This window comes from Cervus elaphus, chromosome 9 (assembly GCF_910594005.1).
Source record: "Cervus elaphus chromosome 9, mCerEla1.1, whole genome shotgun sequence".
Classification (NCBI taxonomy): Eukaryota; Metazoa; Chordata; class Mammalia; order Artiodactyla; family Cervidae; genus Cervus; species Cervus elaphus.
Window position 1 is genome coordinate 91,255,946 of NC_057823.1, and position 7,978 is coordinate 91,263,923.

General features: G+C 36.8%; 1 pseudogene; it reads right to left on the reverse strand.

Annotated features, from left to right (window-relative positions):
• Positions 1 to 3,327: 3,327 nt before the first annotated feature.
• LOC122701044 lies at positions 3,328 to 3,753 on the reverse strand (annotated as a pseudogene).
• Positions 3,754 to 7,978: the final 4,225 nt, after the last annotated feature.

A 7,978-nucleotide genomic window follows, 5' to 3' on the forward strand; every position in this document is an offset into this window, starting at 1 on the left:
TTTCAGTGCTCTGAACAAACCTGTTCATCAGTTCAGTTCAGTTGTTCAGTCGTGTCCGGCTCTGCGACACCATGGACTGCAGCACACCAGGCCTCCCTGTCCATCACCAACTCCCAGAGTTTACTCAAACTCATGTCCATTGAGTTAATGATGCCATCCAACCATCTCATCCTCAGTTGTCCCCTTCTCCTCCTGCCTTCAATCTTTCCTAGCATCAGGGTCTTTTCCAATGACTCAGTTCTTCGCATCAGGTGGCCAAAGTATTGGAGTTTCAGCTTCAGCATCAGTCCTTCCAAAGAATATTCAGGGTTGATTTCCTTCTATACAAATATTTGGACATATATATATAGCCACACACACATACATACATGCAACAGGATATTACTCATCCATAAAAAAAGAATGAAATCATGCCATTTGTAGCAACATGGATGGATCTAGATATATGTATATATGTAGTATATACATACAAATATATGTATATGTATATACATACACACAAAGAAAGAGAGCACATGGAACCATACTCAGTACTTTGTAATAAACTATGAGGGAAAAGAATCAGAAAAGGAAACACTGAACCACTGATGTATACCTGTGTGTGTGTGTGTGTGTGTGTGTGTGTGTGTGTGTGTATTAGCCGATCAGTTATGTCCAACTCTTTGTGACTCCATGGACAGTAGCCCACCACGCTCTTTTTACATGGAATTCTCCAGGCAAGAATATTTGAGTGGGTTGCAATTCTTTTCACCAGGGATCTTCCCATCTCAGGGATCAAAGCAAGGTCTCCTGCATTGCAGGCAGATTTCTTTATCATCTGAGCTACCAGGGAAGTATACCAATGTAGGACTGTGAAAAGATCCTGAGCCAGAAGACCTACTGGTCCTTGACCTGCAAATAACCTTGTTTTGTGACCTTTTTAAAACCTCTTTGGTTTCAAGGGGCTCAGTTTATTCATTTGTAAAATAAGGGGGTTGGAGTAGCTGATCTCTGAGGTCTCTTCAGCTCTAAACTTCATCATTCTCTCATTCTTGTTTTATCTGAGAATTTCATTTGTCTATGTGATTTCTTTCTTGCCTCTGAAATGATAATTGAGGGTTGATTATACGTATCCAGTCCAATTATTCATAGATCATAGATTTTTATTATTATATATGAAAGATTAAGATGTATGAAGGGCATACGTTTGAAGTCTCTACAAAGCCTAATGATTAAAATCCTATTATATAACTAAAAATGTTCTTCTTTAGAATATTATACTGGGCTTTTCTGTAAAAGAAGGAAAACATTTTAATAGCAGTGCTTAATATTTAGTGTGTTTCCATTCTTGAAGAAGAGAGCTGAATTTTAAAAATATTTGTATTAAACCTGCTTTCATATAAATTTATATTACATCATTATTGGAAGCACTGAGCCGTGGCCAACGATCTATTACATCATGATTTACTGTGCTGTGTTATGTCAACTGATGGATTATAGCATGTCATGTTTTGATATGTAAAATTTTTAAGATAATTAAAGAAACAAAGCACAAAAATAGTTCATGTACTGTTTTAAATAAAATAAAAATCTCTTGTTTTTTCCATTCTCCAAAGTAATTTTAGATATTTTAGAGGATTCTATATTTTGGCATAGCTGAGTGTCAGTGTATCAGCTTGGTGAGTATATAATATGCCCAAGGAAAGCTATTAAAATTGAGAATATGATTTAAATAGTGGATGATACCTTTTGAAAGATATAAGAATTAAGACATTTTACAAATCTTCACATTATATCTACTTTTTCTGAGTTTTCAGTATTACATCAACCATGTTTTTATAAATATGACCTCTGTTTAATAAAAATATTTTACCTGCTATACTACTCAGCTCTTACTATCATCATAAAGTTGCTACCAAGGAAACAAAAATAATTCTTTGTTGGCCAAGGACAAAGAAGATCAGTTTTACAGAAAAGTTATCTGTACTTTTAATCTGAATAATGGCATAACAAATCTGATGCCGACTACAGATAAACAAGCTAAGAAAACCACAAATTACTAGAATTAAAATGTAATCTTACAACATTACAATTTCTAAAATGCCAAATATTTATCATTTACACATATTTCATTTGAGAATATAAGTATTGTTCTCACTTAGTATGATAGATCTAACTTCATAAAATTAAAGGATAATAATGCAATAATATTGTTATGAAATGAATAGGATTTGGGTGTCAGAGGTAAGTTCAATTCCTGCCTCCACAATTTGCTAGCTGTGTGGACTGGACAAATACTTAAAGTCTCCAAACTGATTTCCTTTGTGTAAAATGGGAAAAATAATCCTCTACTTCTTTGGAATGTTGTATAATGTGAGACGACACATTAAATGTGCCTGACAGAATATGGTTGACCCTAAAAACCCTCAATAAATATTAGCTATATCTAGTATAGTCTGACTTAGGCTGGTGCAATGGGTGGTGTGTGTGTGTTCAGTTGTGTCCGACTCTTTGCAGCCTCATGGACTGTAGCCTGCCAGGCTCCTTTGGCCATGGGAGTATCCTGGCAAGAATACTGGAGTGGGCTGCCATTTCCTTCTCCAGGGGATCTTCCCAACCGAGGGATTGAAGCTGGGTCTCTTGCATTGGCAGGCAGATTTTTTTTCTTTTTTTAACCACTGAGCCACCTCAGTGAGGTCTGTACAATACTTCATTTACTATTTGCTCTTCAAAGAGTTTCTTTCTCATTTTTTATTATTTTTTACTGAATTTTTGAATACATTCAGTGCATTCAACTTTTCCTGAAAAAAAAAAAAAAAAGAACTATGTTTATCAATTAAATCTTTCATATTTTTAGAGATTGTTCATTCTCTTAGACCAATGTTTTCCTTTTTTGTTTGGAGAATTTCTTCCACAGCCTGACCCCACAGGTTTGTCTGAGGCTGTCAGCATCCCTTCATCACAGGTGATTACTCCTTCTGGGTGGCCACGCCCCACAGACCTCTTTCTGTCTCACCTGGTCTGGTAAGTGTCCTCTTCCAGCTCTTTCAGGCCTAAGAGTGGGGGTGGGGAGAAGGCATTTTGTTATGGCTGTAGCCCCTGCTAACTGCACTAACCTATGACTTCCCTACATTCTGCCTACACTTTGTAAATCTCTCTATATGAGATTCTCCTTTAAATACTTAGTTTTACTTTGCCTTTTATTTCTTACTGCAGGACCTCAATCCCTTCATGTATCTTCATGTTACTGTTTAAATAGTAATTTCTTGAGAACAAAAGATATTTACTAGTTTTTTGGTGGGGAAAGCAAATTTTTTTTTTTTTTTTTTTAACAAATACACCAAAGAATCATGCAATGCTGCCAGCGTTGGAAGCAATCCTGGACCACAATTCAGCCTTTGCAACTGGCCCTGTGATGGCAGAACCTTTCATCTCGCCTTTATTGTTTACTGTGACCCCTGCATTATCTTCAAAATAAACACACCATCTTTTCTCCCTTTTGACTAACGATGTCGAATTACCACCGCTGGATGTACCTTCTTTCTGAGCTCTGCTTTGCCTTTCTTGACTGTGGCCGTCACCATGTCACCCTCACCGGCAGCAGGAAGTCTATTCAGTCGTCCCTCGAGCCCCTTCACCGAGATAATATACAGATCTTTGGCTCCTGTGTTTTCAGAACAGTTGATCAGGGCTCCAACCGGAAGACCCAAGGAAGTCCGGAATTTCGCACCAGAGGACCCACCACGTCCTCGCTTCGACATCTTGAACGCCAGAAAGGGACAAAAAGAAAAAAAAAAGCTTTACTACTTTTTAATTTGCATCTTTTACAGCCATAAAGTTGTGGATTTGTTGGTGGCTCGGATGGTAAAGAATCTGCCTGCAATGCAGGAAACCCGAGTTTGATCCCTGGGGTGAGAAGATCCCCTGGAGAAGGGAATGGCTACCCACTCCAGTATTCTTGCCTGGAGAATTCCATGGACAGAGGAGCCTGGCGAACTACATACAGTCAGACACAACTTAGTGAATAACAGTTTTACTTTTTTTTTTTTCATGAAGTTGTGGATTTATAGGAGAAATAGTGTATAAGTTAAATGACAGTGCTAGCATTGTTTTTGTAAGGATGTGTGCGGGCAAGGGCTGAGGAATTTTTGCATCATTTTACCCATACCCTGTTTTAAGTCAAGAATGCTGTGGAGAAACACTGCCAGGATTTCCAGGGTCTCACTGATGAGATGGGACTCCACTGGCTTCTACTAATATCTCCACTGTTTTGTAGCAGCTGGAGAAGGAGTGAGGATAGAGAGTGATGGCAGAGCTCTTTAAATTTTTCTTTTTTTTTAAAAATTCATAATTCATCACATATAAGGTGATAATCATGTTGTTGAGTTCAGCTTAACCTTCTTCCTTCAGAGCCTCTTTGAATACCATGGCATCAAAGTATAGGTAAAAGACAAATGTTGGTGATTTACCAAGGTATTTCAGAGCTATCTATTCCTAGTTATGAAATATGGATATAAATGTGATATGGATATTAAAAGAAACTGAGATTACTGTCTATTATCCAGTAAAATAATCTCTGTATATATACATGTAGGTGTATTAATATATACTTGACAGTCGTATTCATAGGGAAAATAGCCTCTAAAAATGTCTGTGTAATCAACAGAAAATATTTTTCAAATTTGCTGTCATATTCAATGTCATTTACTAATGTTCACATTTTGCTTAAATTTTCACTAAATTTATAGTTTTTCAAAACTGTGAATATTTTGAAAGGATTGTGTATTGCAAGTTACTGTCTCCTCATAACCGCTAGCACATCTGTATGGCTCACTTATCAACAATCCATAGAACTGCAAACTTGGATTGGAGAAGACCTAAAGGTGACAGGAATGTCCTTAAACCTGTCTAATCCCTAAAGGTGCACCTGTGGACAAAGAGAGCTGGAGGTGGGATTATGAACACACAAAATATATTGTCTGTCTAAAACTACCAACCTTGACTAAACTCACTCTATCCCTTGATTCTAAATACATGTCTGGAGTCAAGGAAATAGAACTAGAACAATATTTACTTCATTACAAATTTTTCTGTTAAATACTTAACTCTAGCTTTTTCAGCAATGGGGGTTTGAATTCAATAAACCATTTAGGCAATATTTGCGTACTTTGTGAAGGTAATATGATAAAAGAATCATCTGTAAATATTTAATTAGAGTCGAACATTTAGGTGAGTGTGTCCCCATGGGAAGTCTTACAGTTACTATAATTTTGCAGAATGTTGTTACATACATCTGATTAGTGTACTTGGGAAATTGTGTAGATTCTTAACTAGAGAGAATTAATATTTTGTTTTTTATTAAAAGATTAAAGGACTAAAATTTTCCCGTATCTTGTTAAGTGACCTATAAAAGCTACTTTAATCATTTTATAGCTTCTTTTTGGTCTCAAATTTATTTGAATGTGGTTCTTTACTAACTAAAAATGCTAATTACTGATCTGAATTACATTTTGCCAGTTAACAGTACTTTAAAGGTAGGGGTTTCATTTTTCTCAGATGTTAGTTTACCTGGAATCCTTTGGTTTTTGAAAAATAAAAATATAATAAATGGTGAAGGCACACACATAAGTAGTTAGGATTGACCAATGATTAATATATTCTATGTAATATATTTGAGTAACACTTTCAAATAACGTATTGAATGAGTACTACAGGGGAAATTATATGAAAATTGATTATTAGTGATAGTTTGTGAGCATTAGTGAAAGTAGAGAGTGAAACAGCTGACTTAAAACTCAATATTAAAAAAAAAATCTTAAGATCATGGCATCCAGCCCCATCACTTCGTGGCAAATAGAAGGGGAAAAAGAGGAAACAGTGACAGATTTTATTTTCTTGGCCTCCAAAATCACTGCAGATGGTGACTACAGCTAGGAAATTAAAAGACACTTGCCCCTTGGAAGGAAAGCTCCACACACCTAGACAGTGTATTAAAAAGCAGTGATATACTTTGCAAACAAAGGTCTGCATAGTCAAAAACTACTGGTTTTTCCAGTAGTCAAGTATGGATGTGAGAGGTGGATCATAAAGAAGGCTGAGTGCCAAAGGATGGTTGCTTTTCAGTTGTGGTGCTGGAGAAGACTCTTGAGAGTCCCTTGGACTGAGTGGAGATTAAACCAGTCAATCCTAAAGGAAATCAATCCTGAATATTCATTGGAAGGACCATTACTTAAACTGAAGCTCCAGTACTTTGGCCTCCTGATGTGAAAAGTCAATGCATTGGAAAAGACCCTGATGCTGGGAAGGATTGAAGGCAGAGAATGAGATGGCTAGATAGCATCACCAACACAATGGACATGAATTTGAGCCAATTCCAGGAGGTAGTGAAGGACAGAGGAGCCTCGCATGTTGCAGTCCATTTGGTCGCAAAGGGTTGGACATGACTTAATGACTGAAAAACAACATCAACAACAACGTAAGTATTTGGTATAGTACATTCAGAAAAAAGTCCTGTCCTATAACTCAAGAATAGTTTTAAGAGAGAAGAATTCATGCAAAAGTTTTAAAATATTTTGCTTCATGAATATTCACAGAGATATTTAATATCCAAAGAGATCTTTTTTTTTTTCCCTTTGTATGTAGACATAAGTTGTTACATGCCTTAAAACCTGTAACGTGATTATCATCTCTTATGAGAAGTCCCTGTAGCAACTTTTTACTACCATACCGGCTCAACATATTGTAATTCATACACTATCAAGATCTCTGAAAAATCATTGTTCATCTTTGTGTGACTAGGAGTATGAAATACCCTTTCTTTTATGGACCTTTGTCCCATAAATGTTAATGCACCCATGAAACTGATCTGATGTCTTTTAATTTTATTTTTAAAATCTGGTACTGAATCCCTAGATTATACTATCAGGACAATGTCATTGAAGAACAGCTCTGGGCAAAAATATGAAGTATGAAACTTATTTCCTTCCCATTAGATTTATCTGTGCTGTCCTGATAAACTTCCCATGCCTATCACAATAACCAAAAATAAATTGAAAAGCTTAATGTCAAGTGAAAGTGAAAACTAAGTCTCTACGGAATATCACAGAAATTTATTTTCCTAATACTCACTCAATACCAGCTATGTGTCAGGCACTTTTGGGGGTGCTCACTAATGATACAGTGAACAAAAATAACAAAGTCCCCTATCCTCATAGTCTCATTGTCTAATCAGGAGAAGACAGGGACATATTTGGGGATAAAATTAAAGTATTGTCTTGGTTAGGGAGAAGGTGAAGCAGGAGATAAAAATTTGAAGTTTGAGCTTTTAACAGAGTGGTTGGAGAAGCATGGTTGGAAAGTGACACTCAAGCAAAGACCTGAAGGAGGACAGGAACTGATCCCTTGAGCAGAAGAGAGAGGAGAAATGCACTCATCCAAGGAGCTTGGCCTGTGTGAGGAAAAGTGAGGAGAATGGAAGGGCTGCCACAGAGTGTGGGAGCAGAAGTAGGAGTCGACGTGACCAGAGGTTGGATCTTGTCAATCCTGGCGGGTTGTGTAAAAAACACACTTTTATTCAGAGAGAGAGTTCAGAGGCAGAGGGGTAAAGAAGTGTACATTTATGCTTTAAGAGGAGCATTCTGGTTGCTGAGTTGAGAACAGGTGCCAGGCTGTGAGTGAATCAGAATGGTGATGATGGGGGATGAGAAAAGAGTGGAAGTGAGATGGTGTAGAAGTTCAATCTGTGGGTTGCAGAGATTCCAAAGGCCATGTTAAGAAACAAAATGTCCTGCTTTGAAGGTGATGGAATCTTTAAGAGAATATTTTAAAAAAAGAAAAAGGAAAAAACTTCTGTGAGTAGAAATCCCTTTTCACATGGTTATGTGATAATCGTGTTTATATGGTGCTGCTCTCTGATATGTCAGGGATTCTGCTATAGAACATCTGACTGAAATTAAAAGGAACAGAAAAAAAGATGTTTATCCGAATTAGCCAAGGAATA